The sequence below is a fragment of the Myotis nattereri genome, assembly GCF_964212035.1.
Source record: "Myotis nattereri genome assembly, chromosome: Y".
Lineage (NCBI taxonomy): Eukaryota > Metazoa > Chordata > Mammalia > Chiroptera > Vespertilionidae > Myotis > Myotis nattereri.
In genome coordinates this window covers 7047349-7067916 of record NC_138094.1, presented here as the reverse complement: position 1 = coordinate 7067916, position 20568 = coordinate 7047349, and the positions used below count along the sequence as shown (strand labels likewise).

General features: G+C 50.1%; 1 pseudogene across 1 annotated transcript; it reads left to right on the top strand.

Annotated features, from left to right (window-relative positions):
- The first annotated feature begins 3978 nt into the window (after nt 1–3978).
- LOC308512526 (protein Shroom2-like) lies at nt 3979–20171 on the top strand (annotated as a pseudogene). Its single transcript has 5 exons — nt 3979–4106; nt 12654–13166; nt 14651–14822; nt 16661–16933; nt 19905–20171. The product of its transcript is annotated as a protein Shroom2-like (transcript).
- Nucleotides 20172–20568: the final 397 nt, after the last annotated feature.

Below are 20568 nucleotides of genomic sequence, written 5' to 3'. Positions count from 1 at the left end.
GTGCCTTGGAGGTGACGCATGGCTTAAAGTCGAGCCATTTGTTTCTATAGGATGGCTTTCTTGCTCTTTCTCTGGCCCATCTCAGTTGTTAAAAACACTGAAAGTTATTTCTACCAGTTGTTCAGTAGGGTCTGGGGTCCCAAAGGTTATTGGTAATTTTTTTCCTAATGCCTGAGGCTGTTGGACAAAATGTGTTGTAAAGTGTTGGGCCCTGAACAAATTAACAGTCTCCCTATTTACAACTTTCTTAGAGATAACATGCTAAGGTTTGGGTGATAATGAGCTCTGCTCCTGGTAGTTCAGAACTGTTTGGCAGGATAGTACTTGCAGTTCTGAAAACCAGTGTTTATAGTTTTGAAGCAAAGAAAGGGTTTACAGGCAGCTACTTTATGGGGGAGAGTGAGCTGAGAAAGTGGCTGCTCTGCCTTTGTGAGAGGTAGGCAGTTTGAGGGACTGTCAGGAGGTGTCCCTGGGAGTCTACCCATTCAAAGGCAAACAAAAACAGACAGTTTGAGTCCGATGTGATATAAAAGAAGGCATCTTTTAAGTCTAATACTGAAAACCATGAGTTTGAGAGGGAATTTCCCCTAAAATTGCATGTGGATTTGGTACAATAGGATGTATAGGCATTACAGCCTTGTTGATGGCTCATAGATCTTAGACTCATCTATATGTTCCGTCCTTTTTTATGATGGGTAAGATAGGGGTGTCATAGGGGGAATCACAGGGAGCTAGCAGTCTGTGACCAAGGAATGTAGGCCTTCCCTTGCTTTTAGATTTCTAGTATATTGCCACTTGTTTGAAATTTATTTGAGTCCTATAAGAAATAAAGTGAGCCCCCAAATCAGGGGTCCTGGCAGAGAACAAAGTACTCGGGAGCCAGGCAGCAAGGCGAATATCTTTCCTCCTGCAGAAGGCTGTTCACACATGGTCTGGGAGCACCCGCACACTGATCAGGTGGTCCATGTGGCTTTTTCATCCTGATGCTGGTGACCTGTCCTCACTCTTGATTGGAGTTCAAGCGCACAGTCTTTCACAATTGGCTAATCCAAGGGGAAGGTTTTGCCTTTGCAGTTCAAGATGGTGGCTCCCAAGGGGGCTGCAAGTCATGTGGCCAACATGGCGGCTGTCTAAATTGTTTTTTGATAGGAAAGATTACTTGTCTATTCTCACATCTCCCATCCGGGTGGCTCTTGCAGCATGTCCTGTCCAAGGCGCTCTGCAGATAGAGCTCCTCTTGGATAAGCGGTAGATAGTGGACCTAGATAGCCAAGGCACTGAAACCTGAGCAGTATATGGCAGCACCTTTCACTCTCCCATTTCTTGGAGGTGCTGGGTACTTATGAAATAGCAGGGGCCGGCACTTCGAGGGGGTCAGTGGCTGCTAGAGTGGAAGAGTTTTAGAAGGAGGAGAAAACCTCCCAGTTCCCTCGCGGCTTTGACATGAAAGGCTGGGCAGGCATTTGCGTTTCATCATGAGTTAGGACACGTTTGCCTGTCAACAAGCACCCCCACTGTCTGAGCAGGCACAAAACCTTAAGTGAAGGGGGACATTGGAGTCACAGGGTCTTCCCTCCTCGCTGACCATCAGAGCCAGAGTCGCCCCTCAGACGGCATTGTTGCGTGGACAGTACCACTGCTATTCTGAATTTTGTCCACACAGCTGCTTGGCTGTGTGTTGTTTTCTAAAACACTCACTGCCGTGTTCAGGTTATTTTGATAACTTCCAGTTTGTCTTGGTGTGTACCTACTACCCATTTTTTAAAAAACCTGACTTCCCACACCAGGTTAATGCTGTCTAAACTCTTACACTCGGCTGTTTTCTTAGCTTGTTTCTAAGCGGAGGTGGTGCCCGCCTCCTGGGAACAGAGGACGTACCTGTCCTCTCTCAGGTCCCAGTCGGGTCCTGTCCTCTGCCAGATGAGAGGAATTCGTTTCTGGCTGGGAGCAGGGTCCTGACCTTGGACTTGCCATAGTGCAGGGTGGGGACTGCAGCCCCGGCTGGCGGAGGCAAGGAATTAGGTGTGCTATGTGGGTTCTGTTCTGAAGCATCCACTGAACCTGGAGGGACCTTTCTCCTGAGGACATAGCAAGAGGGACATGGACAGGTCACTTGCCACTTAGTACCCAAGATAGGGTTGGAACATATGTAATTCCCAGGCTCAGTAGCATGTCCTGGGGTGCAGTTCATCCCTCAGCCACAAGGGGCGCTGGTTGACAGGGAAACGTGTCCTATGAGGTGTGCTGGTTAATAGGTTGCAGGTCTGATGGGCACTGGTCTCCACTTGCTGGTTCCCGGTTTGCTGCCCTGGCCAGGGTCTCCTTTAACAGCGCAGAGCTGGTATCTTCATTGGAAAGCTCTTGCCTTCCTGGGAGAGTCAGCCCCAAGCTCATTTTATTGCTGTGTTGGGTCGCAAGAGGCAGTGTTTTGGCAAAGGTGTGGCTGGCTGGTTTGTTGCAGATGTAATAGTTATGTCACGAGCTTTGCCTACAGCACAAATGAACATGTGTGAAGCATGTATACATGTTTTTCAGGCATGTTTATGTGTGTATGTCTATGAACATGAATACATGTGTATATTCATGGGAAGACAGAAATGGGTTATGGATATAGAAATGGCTAAGAATTTGAAAAGATCAGTTAATTGTTGCAGCTTCCAAAAGCAAGTCATTCTTTTCTTGTTTTTGTTGTTGTTATTAATCCTCACCTGAGGATATATTTCCACTGATTTTTAGACAGAGTGGAAGAGAGAGAGAAAGACAGAGAAACATCAATGGGAGAGAAACACATTGATTGGTCGCCTCCTGCATGAGCCTTGACCAGGGCAGAAGAGCCTACAACCAAGGTAGGTGCTCTTGACCAGAATCAAATCCAGGACCCTTCAGTCCGCAGGCTATTGCTCTATCTACTGAGCCAAACTGGCTAGGGCATTCTTTTCATTTTTCCCCCAATATGCTATTGATTTTAAAGGCTTCATTAATAAGTAAACTTGCAGCCCATCTTAGAAAGTTCTCTTTCTTTGTATGTGGTGATTTCCTGGATGAAATAAGCCACCTAAAAATACAGTTGCAACATGAAATAAATCTTTCCAAATAAAGCAGTGTATGAGAATTTTCATTGTTTTCTAAAATGTTTGTGTAAATTTTGATTTTTGCTCCCAAATACAGCTTGTGTGGACATGTATGTGAATCTGCATCTCACAACCTATTGTGCGATGTGCCCACATGTGGCCTAACGGTGCCTTGTGTGTGTTTGGACTCAAGACCTGGCCTTAGGAATTGTGATGGGCACGGGCGTGGGAAAATGCCTGTGGGTTTAATTCCTTACAGCGATTTGAGGAGATTAGCAAGATCTGGGTCTAGCCCCCTTGGGGAAGAAGATGTTCATTGAAATCAGTTGCTCATTGTTACTCGTTCTTCCTCTAGACAAGCAGATGCCCAGTGTCCAGAAGACGGCCCAGGAGCACATCAGGGCCTGCGAAACCCGGTCCAGGTGGCTGAGCCAGGCTGTGCCCAGGAAGCCCCAGAAGTGCCTCAGGAGGTGCATGGCAGGGCGGGGACCCCACCCTGTGATTACAGCTACTGTGAGGACCACCCACCCGTTGCCCCACTGCGGCAGCCAGGCACAGGGTCACAGGCGCAGAGAGGCCTCTGGGCCCTGCACACCGGGGGGCAGGACCCTCGGCCTGTGAGTGCCGCGCTGCTCGCCAAAAGACCTGCCCCTCAGAGGCTGCCACTGCCGAAGTGGGAGCCCAGGCCTTGCAGGGGACCAGCCAGTGCCACCCCCGCAGGCACCCGTGTGGGCAATCACCTTGCTGTGCCCAGCAGGCCCTTTCCCCCACGGCCATCTCCAGCACACAGCCCCTGTGCCTTGGCAGAGAAGCCGAGGGGTGCCCAGCCCGCAGCCGGCCCCAAGGCTCCCAGGGAGCAGGACAGGCAGCATGTAGGTGAGCACCCAGCTGTCCTGAAGCTCTGCTGCCTTCCAAGTTCCCGCCCCTGCAGACATCTGCCATGGAGACCTCGCGCTCCCCTTCTCCTCAGTTCACCCCCCAGAAGCTGACGGACAAGCCCCCCCCCCCGCTCATCCAGGACGACAGCTCAATAAGGTAGGGCCCTGGCAAGGTGGCCTCTGCATTCTTCCCCCTTCATGGGCTCCCTTCTTCGCGTGAGGTTTTTCTCGCCCTCCTGAGCCGGGCTCAGCCTCCCTGCACAGTGTGCTCTCTGGTGAAACCCGAACTGGCGAGCAGGAATTCTTCCCGGTGTCTCATGAATCAAAGAATGACGCTGCGGACAAGAGGCATTCAAACAAGGCAGGAATTTATTGCAAAGAAACACAGGCTCCCCGCTTGGTTGTCCACCAGGTTGCACCTCCTCCACATCCCCTCTCCTTGCACCCTAAGCCTGCTCTTTGTCTTATCTGTAACCTCGGTGATTAGTTGCTGGCCTTTTTGCAACATTATTTGTTCTCTTTCACTTCCAAGAAAAAACATCCTGTTTCCTGCAAAACACATTCTTTGTTTCAGCTATAGCTCCAACATTCCTCCTTCTTCCATCCCTCACCCCAACTACCTAATTGTACTTAACTCCTTTCACTGGTGCCCTGTTCCACTCCTGACTTTGGACTTTCCCTTGGTCTGGGAATAGCACAGAGGGAACCAGAGTTCCATGGTCCCTGGATATCTAATTTATTGGGGAGCTAGACCACCCCTAGTCACCTTTATCCAAGTCCCAAACCTTTATATGTGCATTACCTACGGAAAAGGGCTGTGTTTATTTCTAAACACTTTCTGATAGTAAAGATAACCCAGTGTAATCCTGACATAAGGCCTTTGGATTGGTGGGTTTCATAATATGCACTATGTCCATACTCCTTTTTGTCTAGAACTTTTTGGTTTTTGTTTTTTTGTTAATCCTCACCCCAAGACATTTCCCCCATTAATATTTAAAGAGTGTGGGAGGACGGGAGTGGGAGAGAAAGAGAAGAAACATCAATGTGAAAAAGACACATGGATTGGTTGCCTCCAGCATGTATCCTGACCAGGGTGGGGGATCAAACCTGCAACCCAAGTACATGCCATTGACTGGGAATCAAAACAGAAACCCTTGATGCAAGGGCCAGCAATCTGACCATTGAGAAACACTGGCCAGGTCTGAGTAGATCTTTTTATGTGTAAAGGTAAGTGGGCATACGCCTTGTGTGAAAGCAGAAGAAAACCTGGTTCTATTCCCTGCTGTTGTCAGAATTTCAGGCATGAAGGTGGAGGCACTGGCAATTCTGGGCAGACTGGGACTGGCTGGTCAAGAGCCCTGACCCACGGCTTCGGCCCTTCCTGTGTACATGCCTTTGAGGGACTGAGAACAGAAAGGAGAGAGTTTCCATCTCCTCCTCAGCCGGGGGACTGCGCTTGGGCCCGGGGAGATTTGGCAATGTCTGAAGACATGTCAGGTGCTACAGCTGTTGAGAGGGGTGCTCCTGGAATCTAAGGGTAGGGCCAGGGATGTTGCTACATGCCCTACAGGACAGTCACCCCCACACGGGGCACCACCACATGTGGCTATGTGAAGGTCAGTAGAAGGCTAAGTGAAGTGTGTTCCTTGCTGTACCACAAGGCGAGCAGATACCACAGCGGTCAGCAAAGGGGCAGGCCGTTTCCATCCTCCAGAAAGTTCCCACGGGCTCACTGCTCTCGTGGTTTGGAGCTACTTTTCTTTTTCTTTTTTAAACTAGAGGTCTGGTGCACAAAAACTTGTGCACTCGCGGGGGTCCCTCAGCCTGGCCTATGCCCTCTTGCAGTCTGGGACCCCTCGGAGGATGTCCACCTGCTGGCTTAGGCCTGATCCCTGGGTGATTGGGCCCAAGCTGGCAGTCAGACATCCCTCTGGCAGCCCGGCAGCCCTAAGGGGATGTCCACTTGCCAGTGGGGAGCAGGCCTAAGCTGCAGTCAGACATCCTTAGCACTGCTGAGGAGGTGGGAGAGGCTCCCACCACCACCGCTGTTCTAGCAGCAATCAGCCTGGCTTGTGGCTGAGCAGAGCTCCCCCTATGGGAGCACACTGACCACCAGGGAGCAGCTCCTGCATTGAGCTTCTGACCTTTGGTGGTCAGTGTGTGTCATAGTGACCACTCATTCTCGGTCGTTCTGCTGTTAGGGTCAGTTTGCATATTACTCTTTTATTATATAGCATAAAGGCCTGGTGCATCGGTGGGGGCCAGCTGGTTTGCCCTGAAGGGTGTCTCAAATCAGGGTGGGGGTCCCGCTGGGGTGCCTGGCCAACCTGGCCAACCTGATTTGGTTGGCCTTGATTTTTTAGACGGATGAGAACTATCACCTTGAACATCAAATGTGAGAGTCTCCTGAGTGAGTCAGGGAGTGTCCCAGGGTCAGAACAGCATTTCTTTTTTATTCTGGGATTCATTCACCTGGGTGAGGGGCTGATGGCTGTTTGCAGGCTAGCCACACCTCCTTTAGGGTGTGGGCTCCCCATTGGGGTGCCTGGCCAGTCTGGATGATGGGCTGAGGGCCGTTTTCAGGCTGGCCAAGCAGCCCCGGTGACAGAAGCTCCCAGCCTCTCCTTTTTTTCTTTTTTATTCTGAGATTTACTTACCTTCTATAATTGAAACTCTGTAGCCTTGAGAGAAGCTTGGCTTCCAGCATCACCAGGGGCAACCCACTCCTGCTTGCTCCAGCTCGAAAGCAGGTATCTGGGGTTTATTTACCTTCTATAATTGAAACATCGTTGCTCTGAGTGGAGCTCAGAGCCGCTGCGGCAGGCGAGAAGCTTGGCTTTCTCCATCATTGCGGCGACAAAGCCTCCTGCTTGCTCCAGCTCCATGACTGCTGGCCGCCATCTTGGTTGGATTAATTTGCATATAGTCACTGTGATTGGATGGTGGGTGTGGCTTAAGGTGTAGCAAAGGTATCGTCAATTTTCATGTTTGTCTTTTATTAGTGTAGATATATTTTTATTGATTTCAGAGAGGAAGAGAGAGGGAGAGAGATATAGAAACATCCATGATGAGAGAGAATCATGGATTGGCTACCTCCTGAACACCCCCTACTGGGGATCAAGCCCGCAACCCGGGCATGTGTCTTGACCAGGAATTGAACCATGACTTACTGGTTCATAGGTCAATGCTCAACCACTGAGCCACATCAGCCAGGTGGAACTATTTTTCTTTTAGCTTGAAATAACTCAGCAGTATGACGGATGTCAACCTATATTTTCATGTGTGACATCTCAACCACATCTTCCCATGTGTGCCAGTACTGTGCTCTGTGTCACTCAGAGTGCAGCTGTCACTTAAATAGCCTCTCATACTGACTTCTGCACAGGAAGGAGAAGCAGGAAAGCAGGCAAAAAGGTGAGTCAGGTGTAAGATATGGAAACAGGCCTACCTACATGGCCTCTTATGTTATGGAACTGGTGCAAAAAAGCAACAGTCAAGCACTCAGAGGTTTCAGGAGACACCTTTAATCAAGCAGCATGGCTGGCTCAGGGGATACAAAGATCCAAAGCCTGAACAAGTGATACAATGAGATTACTACACACACACACACACACACACACACACACACACACACACACACACACAGTAGTGGCTCGATGCGTGAAATTTGTGTACGGGGGTGGGGAGAAAGTCCCTCAGCCGAGCCTGCACTCTCTCTAATCTGGGGATGTCTGACTGCTGGTTTAGGGATCGGGAATAAACCAGCAGTCAGACATCCATCTCGCAATCTGGGACCACTGGCTCTAAACCACTCACCTTCCTGCCTGCTTGATCACCCCTAACCACTCTGTCTGCCAGCCTGCTTGCTCCCAACTGTCCTCCCCTGCTGGCCTGATCACCCCTAACTGCCCCCCCCCATCAGCCTGATCACCCCCAACTGCCCTCCTCTCCTGGCCTGATCACTCCTAACCACCTCTGCCTCGGCACCACCAACATGGCTTTGTCCAGAAGGACATTTGGAAGGTCTTCCGGAAGGTCTCCTGGTCTAATTAACATATTACCCTTTTATTAGTATCAATAGGATATGACATACCACCATAACTATAACATATGTACCAATATTACTCTCTGAGAATACATACTTCATGTGATAGGAAGGCATCTAATACATTACATTGTAAATGTTGTAAGTAGTAGAAAATACTGTATTCGTAGCAATAGTATATACCCTGTGACTTCCCTTCCTGATTTGGGAATGGTTCCCCAGTCCTTTGAACATTTCCTGGCCCCTGATGTATTTGGGAAGAAAACAGCTCCGATTGTGGAGAAATTAAATTACAATCATGACTCTAATTCAACTTCCTGCCTCCTGTGCTTCCAGCCAGAAAACAGGAAAACCTTCCAGGGCCAGTGCCTCCAAAGGCTGAGCTCTGGAGTGAGGGTCCACGGCCCAGCGCTGAGCAGGTGACGGTGACTGGAGGCACCTCAGATCCATCCTGCTGTTAGCTCGGCAACCAGGGCCCTCTACTCCCAGCCCCTCCTAAGCTCCGGTGCCTCTTAACGGGGTCCCGAGGCTGTGCCCCAATCCTACTGCCCTCTCCTTGCAGGGGATCAGGGCATGGCGGTGTGGGGCACAGGTGTCACATTTTCATTAAAATGTTCAACCCATGCCTGCTCCAACACAGGCATCCCTGGGGCAGACAGTGATCCCGGAGATGCTCTATACCCCGCTAGAGCTCAACCACGATGGTCTGGGGTGAGAGAGCACCGCCAGGCTCCATGGCTGCAACATGGACCCGCTTCCTTAACCAGAGGCTTAGCTCTGGGCAAGTGGCAGCAGCATTTCCTTCCCAGCCCATGCTAGAGCGGGTTCCTGCAGTTTCAGAACCAAACTCTGAGGGTCTCCCCTGGCGGCAGCAGCCCTGAGCCTGCCGGCTCTCCCTTGGTCTCGCCAGGGCTTGCTACTCATACTTGCTGAAAACCTTCTCGGTCCACTTGCCATAATAATCAGTTTGGGCTGAAAGGACTGCGGGACTCTGGCAGGGCTGAGGGGACTGGGTGCTGCCATCTTGTGGCTATGGGCACCACATCTTTGTGACGATGTGATGGTCAGTTTGCATATTCCATCTTATTAGATAGGATATTCCTAGGTTTCTTTGTTTTCTTTCTATTTCCTACCTACCAGGCTTTTGTGATGGGCTTCACAGCCCCTCCTGAGTCAGTTAAAGCAGGGAAGTTTGATTGTACCTAAATGCCTGTTCTGGTTAGTGCCTCTAGCTAAGCTGTTACATTCTTTTGTTTAAGGCCCATTGTAAATTAGGAGTAATTAGCAATATAGGTCTTATTGTTGTACTGGAAATCAGCTAACCAACATGAGACGCCTTAAAAAGCCAACATTGGAGTCCTTTAAAACACCGGCGGGCTTACAGGAATATTGTATCCAAAGTCTAAGCAGCCAGCCTGGAGGAAGCCCTTCTTATTTATACCTTTTTCAGTCCTTTGTCTTCCAAATTTGGAATGAAACTTCCGGACCTTCTGAGAAAGAAGGCCTGTATGCAGAGAAGGGGCCATGAGACTGTCTCAAGGCCTGGCCTGGCACCAGCACTGACAACTCTGTCTGGGACATAGTTCATGGCCTCTCTGGAATGGGAGTAGTCTTATTTTTCCTATTATTTAAGCAAGCAAGCAATTACAGAAGCTAAAATAGCAGTGTTAAAATTTCAAACAGCAGTTTTTATACAAGATGGAGGTTACTACGCTTCATTGCAAGACCAGATTATTAAGAAAGGGCAGAGGCTTAATCATACGTTACCAAGAATGTGCTGGTTAACAGATTCAGACTGTTAGTCTTTCTATATCCTTTCTCAATAGTTCTCAGGTGCTAGTCGCAGCAGTGAGGGCTGCCTGGACAAACAGGACACATTGTGGCACAGTGCTCATGACTGGAGTTGGGTCTGGGAGGTGGGCATCAGTTGCCAATTTTTCTCACCTGAAGTGGGCGTAGGTTTTCTCACTGGGTCTTTGCTGTGCGTGTGAGAGGGATTTTCAGAAGCAGTGACAGAATCGTGCTATAGGGGTCTTCAGGCATCCACATGAAGAGCTTCCTCCAGCAGTTTTCTGGACAAAGAGGCCATGTTTGAATCAATGACCTTGCCCTAAACACCCCCGTACAGAGCAGAATCCTAGTCAGTGTCCTCTCTGCCCTTGTCCAGGAGTACAGTATGGCAGAAGGTGGCCATGCCACCCATGGAAGTAGCCACCAAGGAAGTCTTTCATATCAGGGCACAAGTTATGGGTGCATGTGGAATCCCAATGACATATAAGACCAATGAGAAGCTGGAACTTAGCAGGAGCTTCGGCCCAGCCCTGTTCCCTCGGTCTGTTGCAGACCAGCCAGCATTGAAGCCCACCCAGCATGAGCCTCCTAAGCTGCTTGTCCTCTGGGCACAGCTCACATACACTCTCTTGTCCTGATTTCTGGTGGCTTTTATTTCTTGAGCATTAGCCACCCAGCTCATATCCCTGCTTCTGATTACATGTGGATCACAAGTGTGCACCTACTCAGTGCCTGCTGGGGAGCTGGCCATGGTTTAGAGCAACATCTTGTGTCCACGGGCAGTATATCTGTGAGTTCAGTGAGCAGATGCCAGCTACATCCTGTGTGCCAGTCCTCCAGCTGGCAGCAGGGATGCAGAAAGCAGAGAATGTCAAGTGCCCACCTGTGGGGATTTCAGAGTAGCCATTCATTCTGAGTCAAAAGGCCTCCACTCTTGTCCCCAAACTAGAAAGCTTACTTTCACATCTTTTCAGATTCTCTGAAGTTTGGTTTTTGCCTAGGAAGTATAGACAGTGGCAAGCAACACCTCAGCCATTGTCAGGCAAGTTAGAGGTTCACTTGCTCCCAGCAGCATCCCTGAGTGACTTCCTGAAGCCTGTTTTTCGGTTTGGTTGCCCTAGGTTTTTGGACAGATGAGAACTATCACCTTAAAAATCAAGTGTGAGTCTCTCCTGAGTGAGCCATGGAGTGTCCCAGGGTCAGAACAGCATGCCGACTGGCTGGCTTCTGCAGTGGCTGTGTGCTCAGAGCTGGGTGGCCTGTGTGAGTTTGGGGCTGGGCCTCTGTGGGCAGTAGGTAACTTAGCTGCAGGGAGCTGCCCTCTGAGAGCACCTGAGTCCCAAAGGACCTGGCTTCATCCCTTTCTATTAGGAATTGAGGTCTGCCTGCTTTATGGGTCTAATCCACTGGTTTCTCCTCATTTTGAAGTAAAAGTTTATTAAACTCTTTAGGGAAGGTCTGGATAGTTTCAATGCTTAGAAATGACCAGGGAGGAATGTTGGTGGAAAGTTATGTTGCCTATGGCTGACTTGTTTTCCTTTTTTATTTGTTTTCCTAAGACTTCTTAATTAGAAACCAAGTTTCTGTGCAAATACGAGACAGTACAGGCTGACTTAAGAAGTAGTAACTGATGGTCAGGGTTGATAAGTGTGGAATGAAAGGAATGAAGAGGGATTCTTGTTTGTTGTTGCTTGGATAAGATGCCAGAATTTCCCCTTGAAAATATAGCCAATCTAAATGATACTCTCTACACAGCCTTTTATTTTATTTACTAGAAGATCAGTGCAATTTGTGCACTGGTGGGGTCACTAAGCCTGGACTGGGGGTCAGGCCAAAACCAACTCTCCAACATCCCCCAAGGGGTCCCGGATTGTGAGAGGGCAAGGCCAGGCTGAGGGACCCCACCCGTGCACGATTGGGCCGGGGAGGGACCGCAGAAGGGCACCAGGGAGTGTCTGGCCCTGTTGCCCAGTCCCAATCTGCTGGACCGGACCCCTACCGGTCGGAGCGTCTGCCCCTGGTGGTCAGATGTGTCATAGCAACGGATCGAACAGTCAAAAGGTTGGAAACTTAGCAATTAGGCTTTTATTATATAGGATTATTAATTTTGTAAATAATTACCCAGGGACATTTTCCCCATTGCTTTTTAGAAAGACTATAGGAGGACAGAGATTAGAGAGAGGAAAGCTGATATGAGAGAGACACATCAACTAGTTGCCTCCCACACACACCTCTGACCCTGGGGCTTGGGATAGAGCCTGCAATAGAGAAATGTGCCCTTGACCCGGAATCTAACCTGAGACCTTTCAGTCTGAGGGCCAACGCTCTGTTGGGCTCACATGACAGAAGTGGCATTAAGCCACCAAGTTAAAAGTGAGTTTGGAGTGTAGGTTGTGACTTGGGCTTGATCTTTCCTTCTTTATTGGGTGCCAGTAGGTGGCTCTCTGTCTCCGATAGGTCCTGTGAGAAGACTTGGAACACGTTTGTCCTGCTGGCCTCCCTAGCAGGGTCCCCTGGGTGTGGTCCTGTAAGATGTGGCAGAGGGCACCAGCTTCCAGGTATCTGGGATGCAGCCCTGTTCTGTTGACCAGGCTGTTTTTTACTGTTTTCTATCTCATTCCTGTGGAGGTTCCAGGTGCCATCCAGCTTCTTGTACCAAGAAACTTTTTTAAAGGAAAGTTTGTGCTTAGTGACTCAGTTCAGATAACAGGGGAGCAACGCGCCCGTTTGGTGCCAGGCCCTCGGCTCCCTGGTATGCCAGCTGGACGAAGGGTGGCTTCAAATGCTGGGTGGCGGCAGGCAGGCACGGAGTGGCACCAGCCGCCCGGGCGTGCCTTCCCTTTCAGCCTCTGGCTCTTCTGTTTGCAGAATCAAGTGGGTGACCTACAACACCACAGTGTAGATGGTGCCCATCAAGATTGTGTACTCAGAGAGCCAGCCCGAGAAGGAGAGCCGCCAGGGCCTGGCCCACACTGCCGAGCTGCCCGCGCTGCCCAGCGGGCTGGAGAGAGACCAGATCAAGACGCTGAGCACATCGGAGCAGTCCTACTCCCGCTTCTGTCTGAACAGCTGCCCGGGCGTTGAGCCCAAGCCCCTGGCCCAGGCTCCTGCCAGCCCCAACGGCCAGGCCTCCCTGCCTGCGCTTAGCTATGGGAAGGCCAGAGAGAGGGCAGCCAAGGACCTGAAGTTGGAGGAGCTGCTGCGGGAGATCGTGTGCAAGGACAGGTCCCTGGCGGATATCCTAGACCCCAGCGTGAAGGTCAGGACGACCATGGACCTGATGCAGGGTATCTTCCCCAAGGACCAGCAGCTCCTGGAGGAAGCACAGCAGTGCCGGAAGCCACTGCCCAAGGTCCTCTCTCCCAGGGCGGCGGAGGACAAGTGAGTGCCCGCTGTGTGTCTGTGGGGTCTTGTGGGCTGCACAGGACCAGTGGCATCTGTGTATGTATATAAATTAATCCTCACCTGAGGAAAGTTTTTTCCCATTGATTTTTAGGGAGGGATAGAGAAACATTGCAGATGTGAGAAAGGCACATTGATTGGTTGCCTCTTGCATGCATCCCAGTGGGGCCAGGGTTGGAACTTTCAACCCAGGTGTCTTTGACTGAGAATCATACCCAAGACTCTTTGGTTCATGGGCGGATGACCTAACTATTGAAACACACCCTCTGGCCAGGTCAGGGGGTGGTATTTTTTTGATTGCTTTTGAGGGGCTGGGTTTTCATATGGACTACCCTAATGCTTAGTACTCTTTGGCTATTTATAACCCTCTTGAAAGAGGCTAAAGCATTTTAGACTGTGTTTATGGGGATGGTAACTGTCAGGCCTGGCAAAGATGTGAAAATCCTGCATTGGCTGGGCCTTCTCCAAGTGAGGACAGTGTGGTTTTGCTCCGAGCACACCAGCTGTCAGCAGGACCACTGTCTCCCCCAAGAGACAGTTAGAAGTATCAACACACAGTTTTTTGTTTGTTTTTTAATATATTTTTTATTGATTTCAGAGAGGAAGGAGAGGGAGGGAGAGAGAGAGAGAGAGAAACATCAATGATGAGTGAGAATCACAATCGGCTTCCTTGTGCACATCCCACACTGGGGATGGAGTCCATAACTGGGGTATGTGCCCTGACCAGGAATTGAATCATGACCTCCTGGTTCATAGGTTGATGCTCAATCACTGAGCCACACCAGCTGGGGCCCATGATCATCCTTTAGCAACAGTAGGCTGCAGTGCCAGAGCAGAGCATCAGATGAGAGAAAAAGGCCACCACAAGGATCAGAGCAAGAAGGGGCAAATGTGGGTGCTGGCAGGGGGTGCAGGACACCCCTCATAAGGTTTTATTTATTGATTCATTTTAGAGAGGGAGGGGAGAAAGAGAGAGAGAGAGAGAGAGAGAGAGAGAGAGAGAGAGAGAGAGAGACTTGTTGTTCTGCTTACTTATGCATTCATTGGTGGACTCTTGTATGTGCTCTCACTGGGGATGGAACCCACACCCTTGGTATATGGGGATGACACTGTAACTAACTGAGCACCCAGCCAGGGTAAGGGTGCCTCTCTCCTAGACAGTGGCACTCACATCATCCTCATACACCTTGGATGTCGCCAGAGGAAACCATGTGTCTGCACTCAACTATCCCAGGCAAAGTCTTTAAACATCCTTACTATTGAAGTTCCCCCCTTTTAGAAACCCAATTCCTTAGCCTTGATGAAAGTCCATCTGGCAAGTCCTGACCTTGTCCCCTACCTTGTCCTTTAGCTGCCTGTCTCCCTGGCTAGTATCCTTCTGAGGGAGCCATCATTTGTTGTAGTCCTGGGTGCCGGGTGATCGTGGGTTGGTGCCCATAATTGAGGTTCTGGCATTTTTACAGGAGAGAGGAGCCGAGCGTGCCTTCAGCCATGTCCCTGGCCACCAATTCTGCATACTAAAGCACATTGGCCCCCAAGGCAGAGCTGCTGATTAAGATGAAGGACCTGCAGGAGCAGAAGGAGCCCGAGGAGGACTTGGGGAGTGACCTGGACCATGATCTGTCTGTGAAGAAGGTAGGACAGCCTGGGTTCCCCATGGCAGTACCCACAGAGGCAGGTGGGGGCCTTTCCACCAGAATGTTTGCCACCTTTTTGTAATGAGATCCATTGTCAAACTAGCTAATGGACACCATTCTCTTTCTTTTCCTTTTTAATGTTTTTATTGATTTTAGAGAAAGAGGAAAGGAGAGGGATAGAGAGATAGAAACACTGATCAGCTGCCTACTGGGGATCAAGCCTGAAACGGGGGCATGTGCCCTAACCAGGAATTGAACCCATGACCTCTTGGTTCATGGGTCAAGGCTCAACCCCTGAGCTACAGCAGCTGGGCGCATTTTAAATTCAGCTGATATGTCTCTTTATCCTGTTTAAAATCTGGGGAAATAATTGTCTGCCCTTCAGAATATCAAGTTCACATGTCTGTAAGCAGATGATCCCAACTCCAGCAATGGGCTGGAAAGTGCTTGCTTAAACAAACAGCATTGTTGGATCAACTCCAAGACCCTCCCCACTGCCCCATCAATTCCCTCCCTCACCCCCTGCACTTGAGGGTATGGCCATGGACAGAACCAAATAGAGCACCTTCCTTGGGGGTTCTCACAGGACAGGTGGGGTGGCAACCAGCACATAGACAAAGAAACATACTACATGAGGCCAGCTCACACGACCTTGACCGGAATCAAACCTGGGACCCTTTGATCCATAGGCCAACAGTGCTCTATCCATTGAGCCAAACCGCCTAGGGCTTAATGCCACCATTTAACAGTGGGTAAGACAGTAAATTTTATGTTATATCTAGTTTACATTAGAAAATTAGTCCTTGATTTGCATTTTGGTCAAGTTGAAATCAACAGACTTTTAAGTTCATTGATATCCCTTTATTTGTCTTAAGTTTTCATTGCTATGCAGAGTACATTTTTAAAATATTTTTTTAAAATATGCTTTTATTGATTTCAGAGAGGAAGGGAGAGGGAAAGAGAGATAGAAACATCAATGAGGAGAGAGAATCATGGATCAGCTGCCTCCTGCATGCCCCCTACTGGGAATGGAGACTGCAACCTGGTCATGTGCCCTGACCAGGAATCAAAACCATGACTTCCTGGTTCATAGAACGATGCTCAACCACTGAGCCATGCTGGCCAGGTCAAGAATACTTTTTAACCATGGAATTGAGTACTGGCTGTGAGACTCAATTCCCTCAGTACATGTAAGCCTTGAGATTGGGAACTTCCGAAGTAGGAAATATAAAGATTCACATAGACTCTGAGAATTCCTGCAAAGATTCAGGTTGAAATGAGGTTTACCATATGTAGCCTGAAGGGACCCCCTCCTGCATAACCCAATAGGACTTAAGAGGATGAGCATAGGTTTCTTTTATTTCTAAATTGTCAGTGATTTAACCAGGAGTCATTATCCTTCCTTATGGGCTTGTAAATACTCTATATTTTTTGTTTGTTTGTTAATCCTCACATAAGGTTATTTTTCATTGCTTTTCAAAAAGACAGTGGAATGGGGAGAGAGAAAGAGAAACATAGATATGAAACATTAATGTGAGAGAGAGAGACATCGATAGGTTACTTCCCACATGCACCCCGACTGGGTGCGGTGAGAAAACTGCTACCCATTATGTGCCCTTGACCAGGAATTCAACCTGAGACCTTTCGGAGTACAGGCCAATGTTCTAACCACCGAACAACACCAGCCAGGGCTGCTCTATTATTTGATGATGCAAAATGAACTTGCATCTAGTGGGGTGACTTCCATGTGCCGAGGCCCCGCAGTGCCCCCGTAGCAATGGGTGGCCCAAGTTGCACACCCCTGACCCCATTTTCATGCTGCCCTGTGCCCCAAAGCAGGAGCTCATCAACAGCATTGGCCGAAAGCTGCAGGTGCTACAGGGAGCGCAGGAGAGCCTGTTAGAGGACACACAGGCAAACAGTGCCCTTGGGGATGAGGTGGAGGCCATTGTCAAGGGCGTCTGTAAGCCAAATGAATTCGACAAGTTCTGCATGTTCTTCGGGGACCTGGACAAGGTGGTGAACATCCTGCTGTCCCTGTCAGGGCGCTTGGCCCATGTGGAAAATGCCCTCAACAACTTGGACGACATCAGTTCTCCTGGCGATTGGGTATATATGACCCATGGGACCTGGAAATTGGGAGGGCTGAGGGCTGTGGGGGGCTGGGGGAGGATCTACAGGGAGGTTCTCCTTGGGCATTTGAGTGAATGCCTCATGGTGCAAGACGCTATTGTGCTCTCCTGGTATAATGCAGTGATGGTGTGGTCCTCCGGGTATCAGGCTGCACTGCCTGCCCAGCATCCCAAGGCCCATTGCAGAGATGCAGAGTGGGTGGGCCAGCCATTATCCCCTAAGCTGTGCAGGGCTGAGGCAACTCCCCATCTCATTCCACCCCCTCATTTGGTGCCACTCAGTGTCCAGGTGTCAGTATAGCTGGTGGTGGATGAGAACCTTGTGTCAGGCATGGAGAAGCCCAGGCTTTCAGACGTGCTAATGCAGTAAAAAGCATGGCACCAAGTTGTAGAATGTGCCTTCATGTTTTCAGGTAGAAAATTAACATGTGGACAGAGAAGGGGAAGGTGGGGGGGTCCTGCCCCCGATCTCAGCAGCTTTGAGCCCAACTGCTTTGAGTATGAACCAAATTTGTAGAATTGGTTACGATCCGCTTCCCTTTCTGTTTGGAACCCACTGGCTTTGCTTCACCTCTTTCTACCCAAGTGCATGGTCCTTTGTTTCTCAAGTGCCTGGGGCCATGGTGTCCCAGCAAGGTTGGTGGGATATACTGACCCCAAGCTGCCCACAAGCCAGGAGCTGGCTGTTTGCAGCCAGGTTGAATGTCAGCTCTCCTTCCCTGAGCTCTTCTCTGTGTCAGCTTTTTTGCAACGTGCAGCCTCAGTCTGGATGCCACCATGTAGCCCTGCAAAGCAGCAAGATGGCAGGGAACCTGTGTCCAAAAGTCCCACAGAAGGAAGGGGTTCCTTGCACCCCCAGCCGACAGGAACATGATGCATTTGTCTCCTCCTTTCTTCTGATCCTTACACTGGGAGAGTATAGAACACAACTGCATGCTCTGCAGACACAGAGGGCGAGAGTGAGAGCCATGTCTGGCAGTTGGTGGTCTTGTAAGGGGGGAAGGAACCTCCCCACAGCACTGCATGTATCTCTTACCTCCCTGCATCTTTGTCTACAACCACTCTGGGCTCTGTGTCCTCCTGCAAGAAGGATTTAAAATCCTGCCCTGAATTTCTTTAGAATGTATTCCCTTTGCCACAATGTTGTCATGGGAAGGATGCTAACACAAGTAGGATGACTAAGTCCTTGGCACCTTTTTTTTTTTTTTTTTTTAATTGCTCATATATTTGGAAAGCAACAGATAAAGTGTGAAAGATGCAACCAGGATGGCTAGGGTTCAGGATCTGGAGAAGGGCCATGCACAAATGAAGGCACTAGACAAGAAATAGAAATTTGGAAATCACAGAGGGCCAGGCAGAACACCCTTCTCTAGAGAAAAGGCTTCACTGGGGCCCAGGCCCTGTTAGCTTTTATTCACTTTTAGAATACATATGTTGCCCTTAGGCAGGCAGACAGTCTGGTAGCAGACAGACTATCTTAAAGGTCAGTAAATATTAGTGAAGATTTACTTTGAGACCATTAGGTCAGGAAATTCCTTGAGCCACCATTGTCTTAACAGAACAATCTGTGTATAGCTTTTAGCCCTTGCTAAAGCTCTAGGTATGTCAGCCTCCCTGTTTGCACTTTCATGATATTGTAGACAATGGATAGCTTCAAGAAACAAGGGTTGCCCTGGCCGGTTTGGCTCAGTGGATGGAGCGTCAGCCTGCGGACTCAGGGGTCCCAGGTTCGATTCCGGCCAGGGGCATGTGCCTTGGTTGCGGGCGCATTCCTGGTGGGGGGTGTGCAGGAGGCGGCTGATCGATGTTTCTCTCCCGTCGATGTTTCTGGCTCTCTGTCCCTCTCCCTTCCGCTCTGTAAAAAATCAATAAAATATATTTTTTTGAAAAAAGAAACAAGGGTTGTTTTTTTTGTTTGTGTGTGTGTGTATGTAAATGTACATATACATATCCTATATAAAAAAGAGCTAATATGCAAATGGTCATCATGCCATCATGATGTAATGGCTCAGACACTCAACACTGGGAGAGAGGAATGGGGACCAGCCAGGCACAAATGAGATCATGAGAGGAATGGGGATCAGCCAGGTTGCGGCCCAGGAGAGGTACAAGCTATTTGCCTCAAAGTCCTGGGCTCCTGCGGCCTGGGAGGGGGACAAGCCGCCCACCCCATGGTCCCAGGCGCCAGCGCCTGTGGCTGCAGCCCAGGCAAAGCCACCCACCCATGGTCCCCTATGTCTGTGGCTGGCCCAGGCAAAGATGGCCTGGGTCCTGTGTACCTGTGGCTGGCCAGAGGGAGGGAAGCGTGGGTCTCGGGTGTCTGCAACTAGCTGGGTGAGGGAATCCTGAGTCCTGGGTGCAGGGTGAGGCAGAGGCAGTAAAGGGAAATTAAGGCCGGTAGTGGAGCAGTTAGGGGTGAATAGGCAGGCAGACAGAGGTGGTTAGGGGAGATCAGGCAGGCAGAGATGGTTAGGGGTGATCATGCAGGCAGGCAGAGGGGTTAGGGGCAATCAGGCAAGCAGGCAGGCGAGTGGTTAGGAGCCAGCGGTCCCAGATTGTGAGAGACAATCCACATACCCCAAGGGGTCCTGGATTGGAGAGGGTGCAGGCCAGGCTGAGGGAACCCCCACTCCATGCATGAATTTTGTGCACCTGGCCTCTAGTGTGTGTGTGTGTGTGTGTGTGTGTGTGTGTGTGTGTGTGTGTTATTGATTTCAGAGAGGAAGGGGGAGGGAGGGAGAGGAACATCCATGATGAGAGAGAATCATGGATCTGCTGCCCCCTGCATGCCTCTTATTTGGGATAGAGCCCACAACCCGGGCATGTGCCCTGACTGGGAATCTAGCCTTGACCTCCTGGTTCATGGGATCAATGCTCAACCACTAAGCCATGCTGACTGGGCCTTAGCACCTTTTGAGTATCCCAGAATTCTGTCTCTCTCTCCACAGCAATCACTGCTTGAGAAGCAGAGGGTCCTCATTCAGCAGCACAAGGGCACCAAGGAGCTCAAGGAGAACCTGGACCGCCAGGAGCGTGTGGTGTTCGACATCCTGGCCAGCTACCTGAGCGACGAGAGCCTGGCCGATTATGAGTACTTTGTCAAGATGAAGTTGGCCATCATTATCAAGCAGTGGGAGCTGGAGGACAAGATCTATCTGGGCGAGGAGCAGCTCAAGTGCCTGGTGGACAGCCTGCAGCCCAAGAGGAGCAAATGAGTGGTCTCCTGGGGGCAGAGCTGGGCCTGCGTACCACCTTGGGTGGCGGACCCCAGCCTGGATGGATGTCCAGTAGTGAGAACCCTCTCATAGACATGGCTGTTAGAAAAGCGATAATTAGTGTTTGGGGTGATGCATTGGGTATTTAGTTTTCCTTTGGATGCTGAGCAGAGTGGTTCTCTGTGCGGTCCCATGTAGCACAGGCTCTGGTTGCTGGCGAGTTTCTTCCTCAGAGACCACAAGCTCCATCCCATGCAGCATGCAAGAGCCCCTTGGAAGCAGTCGCTCTGGCTTCCTATATCTCCTGCTGCTGACCTAGCCACTCAGGCAGAGCTCAGAGAGTTCCCAGGGTGCATGGGAGGGGCACTTGGCTCACAGCTTCTCTTGTGATCCACGG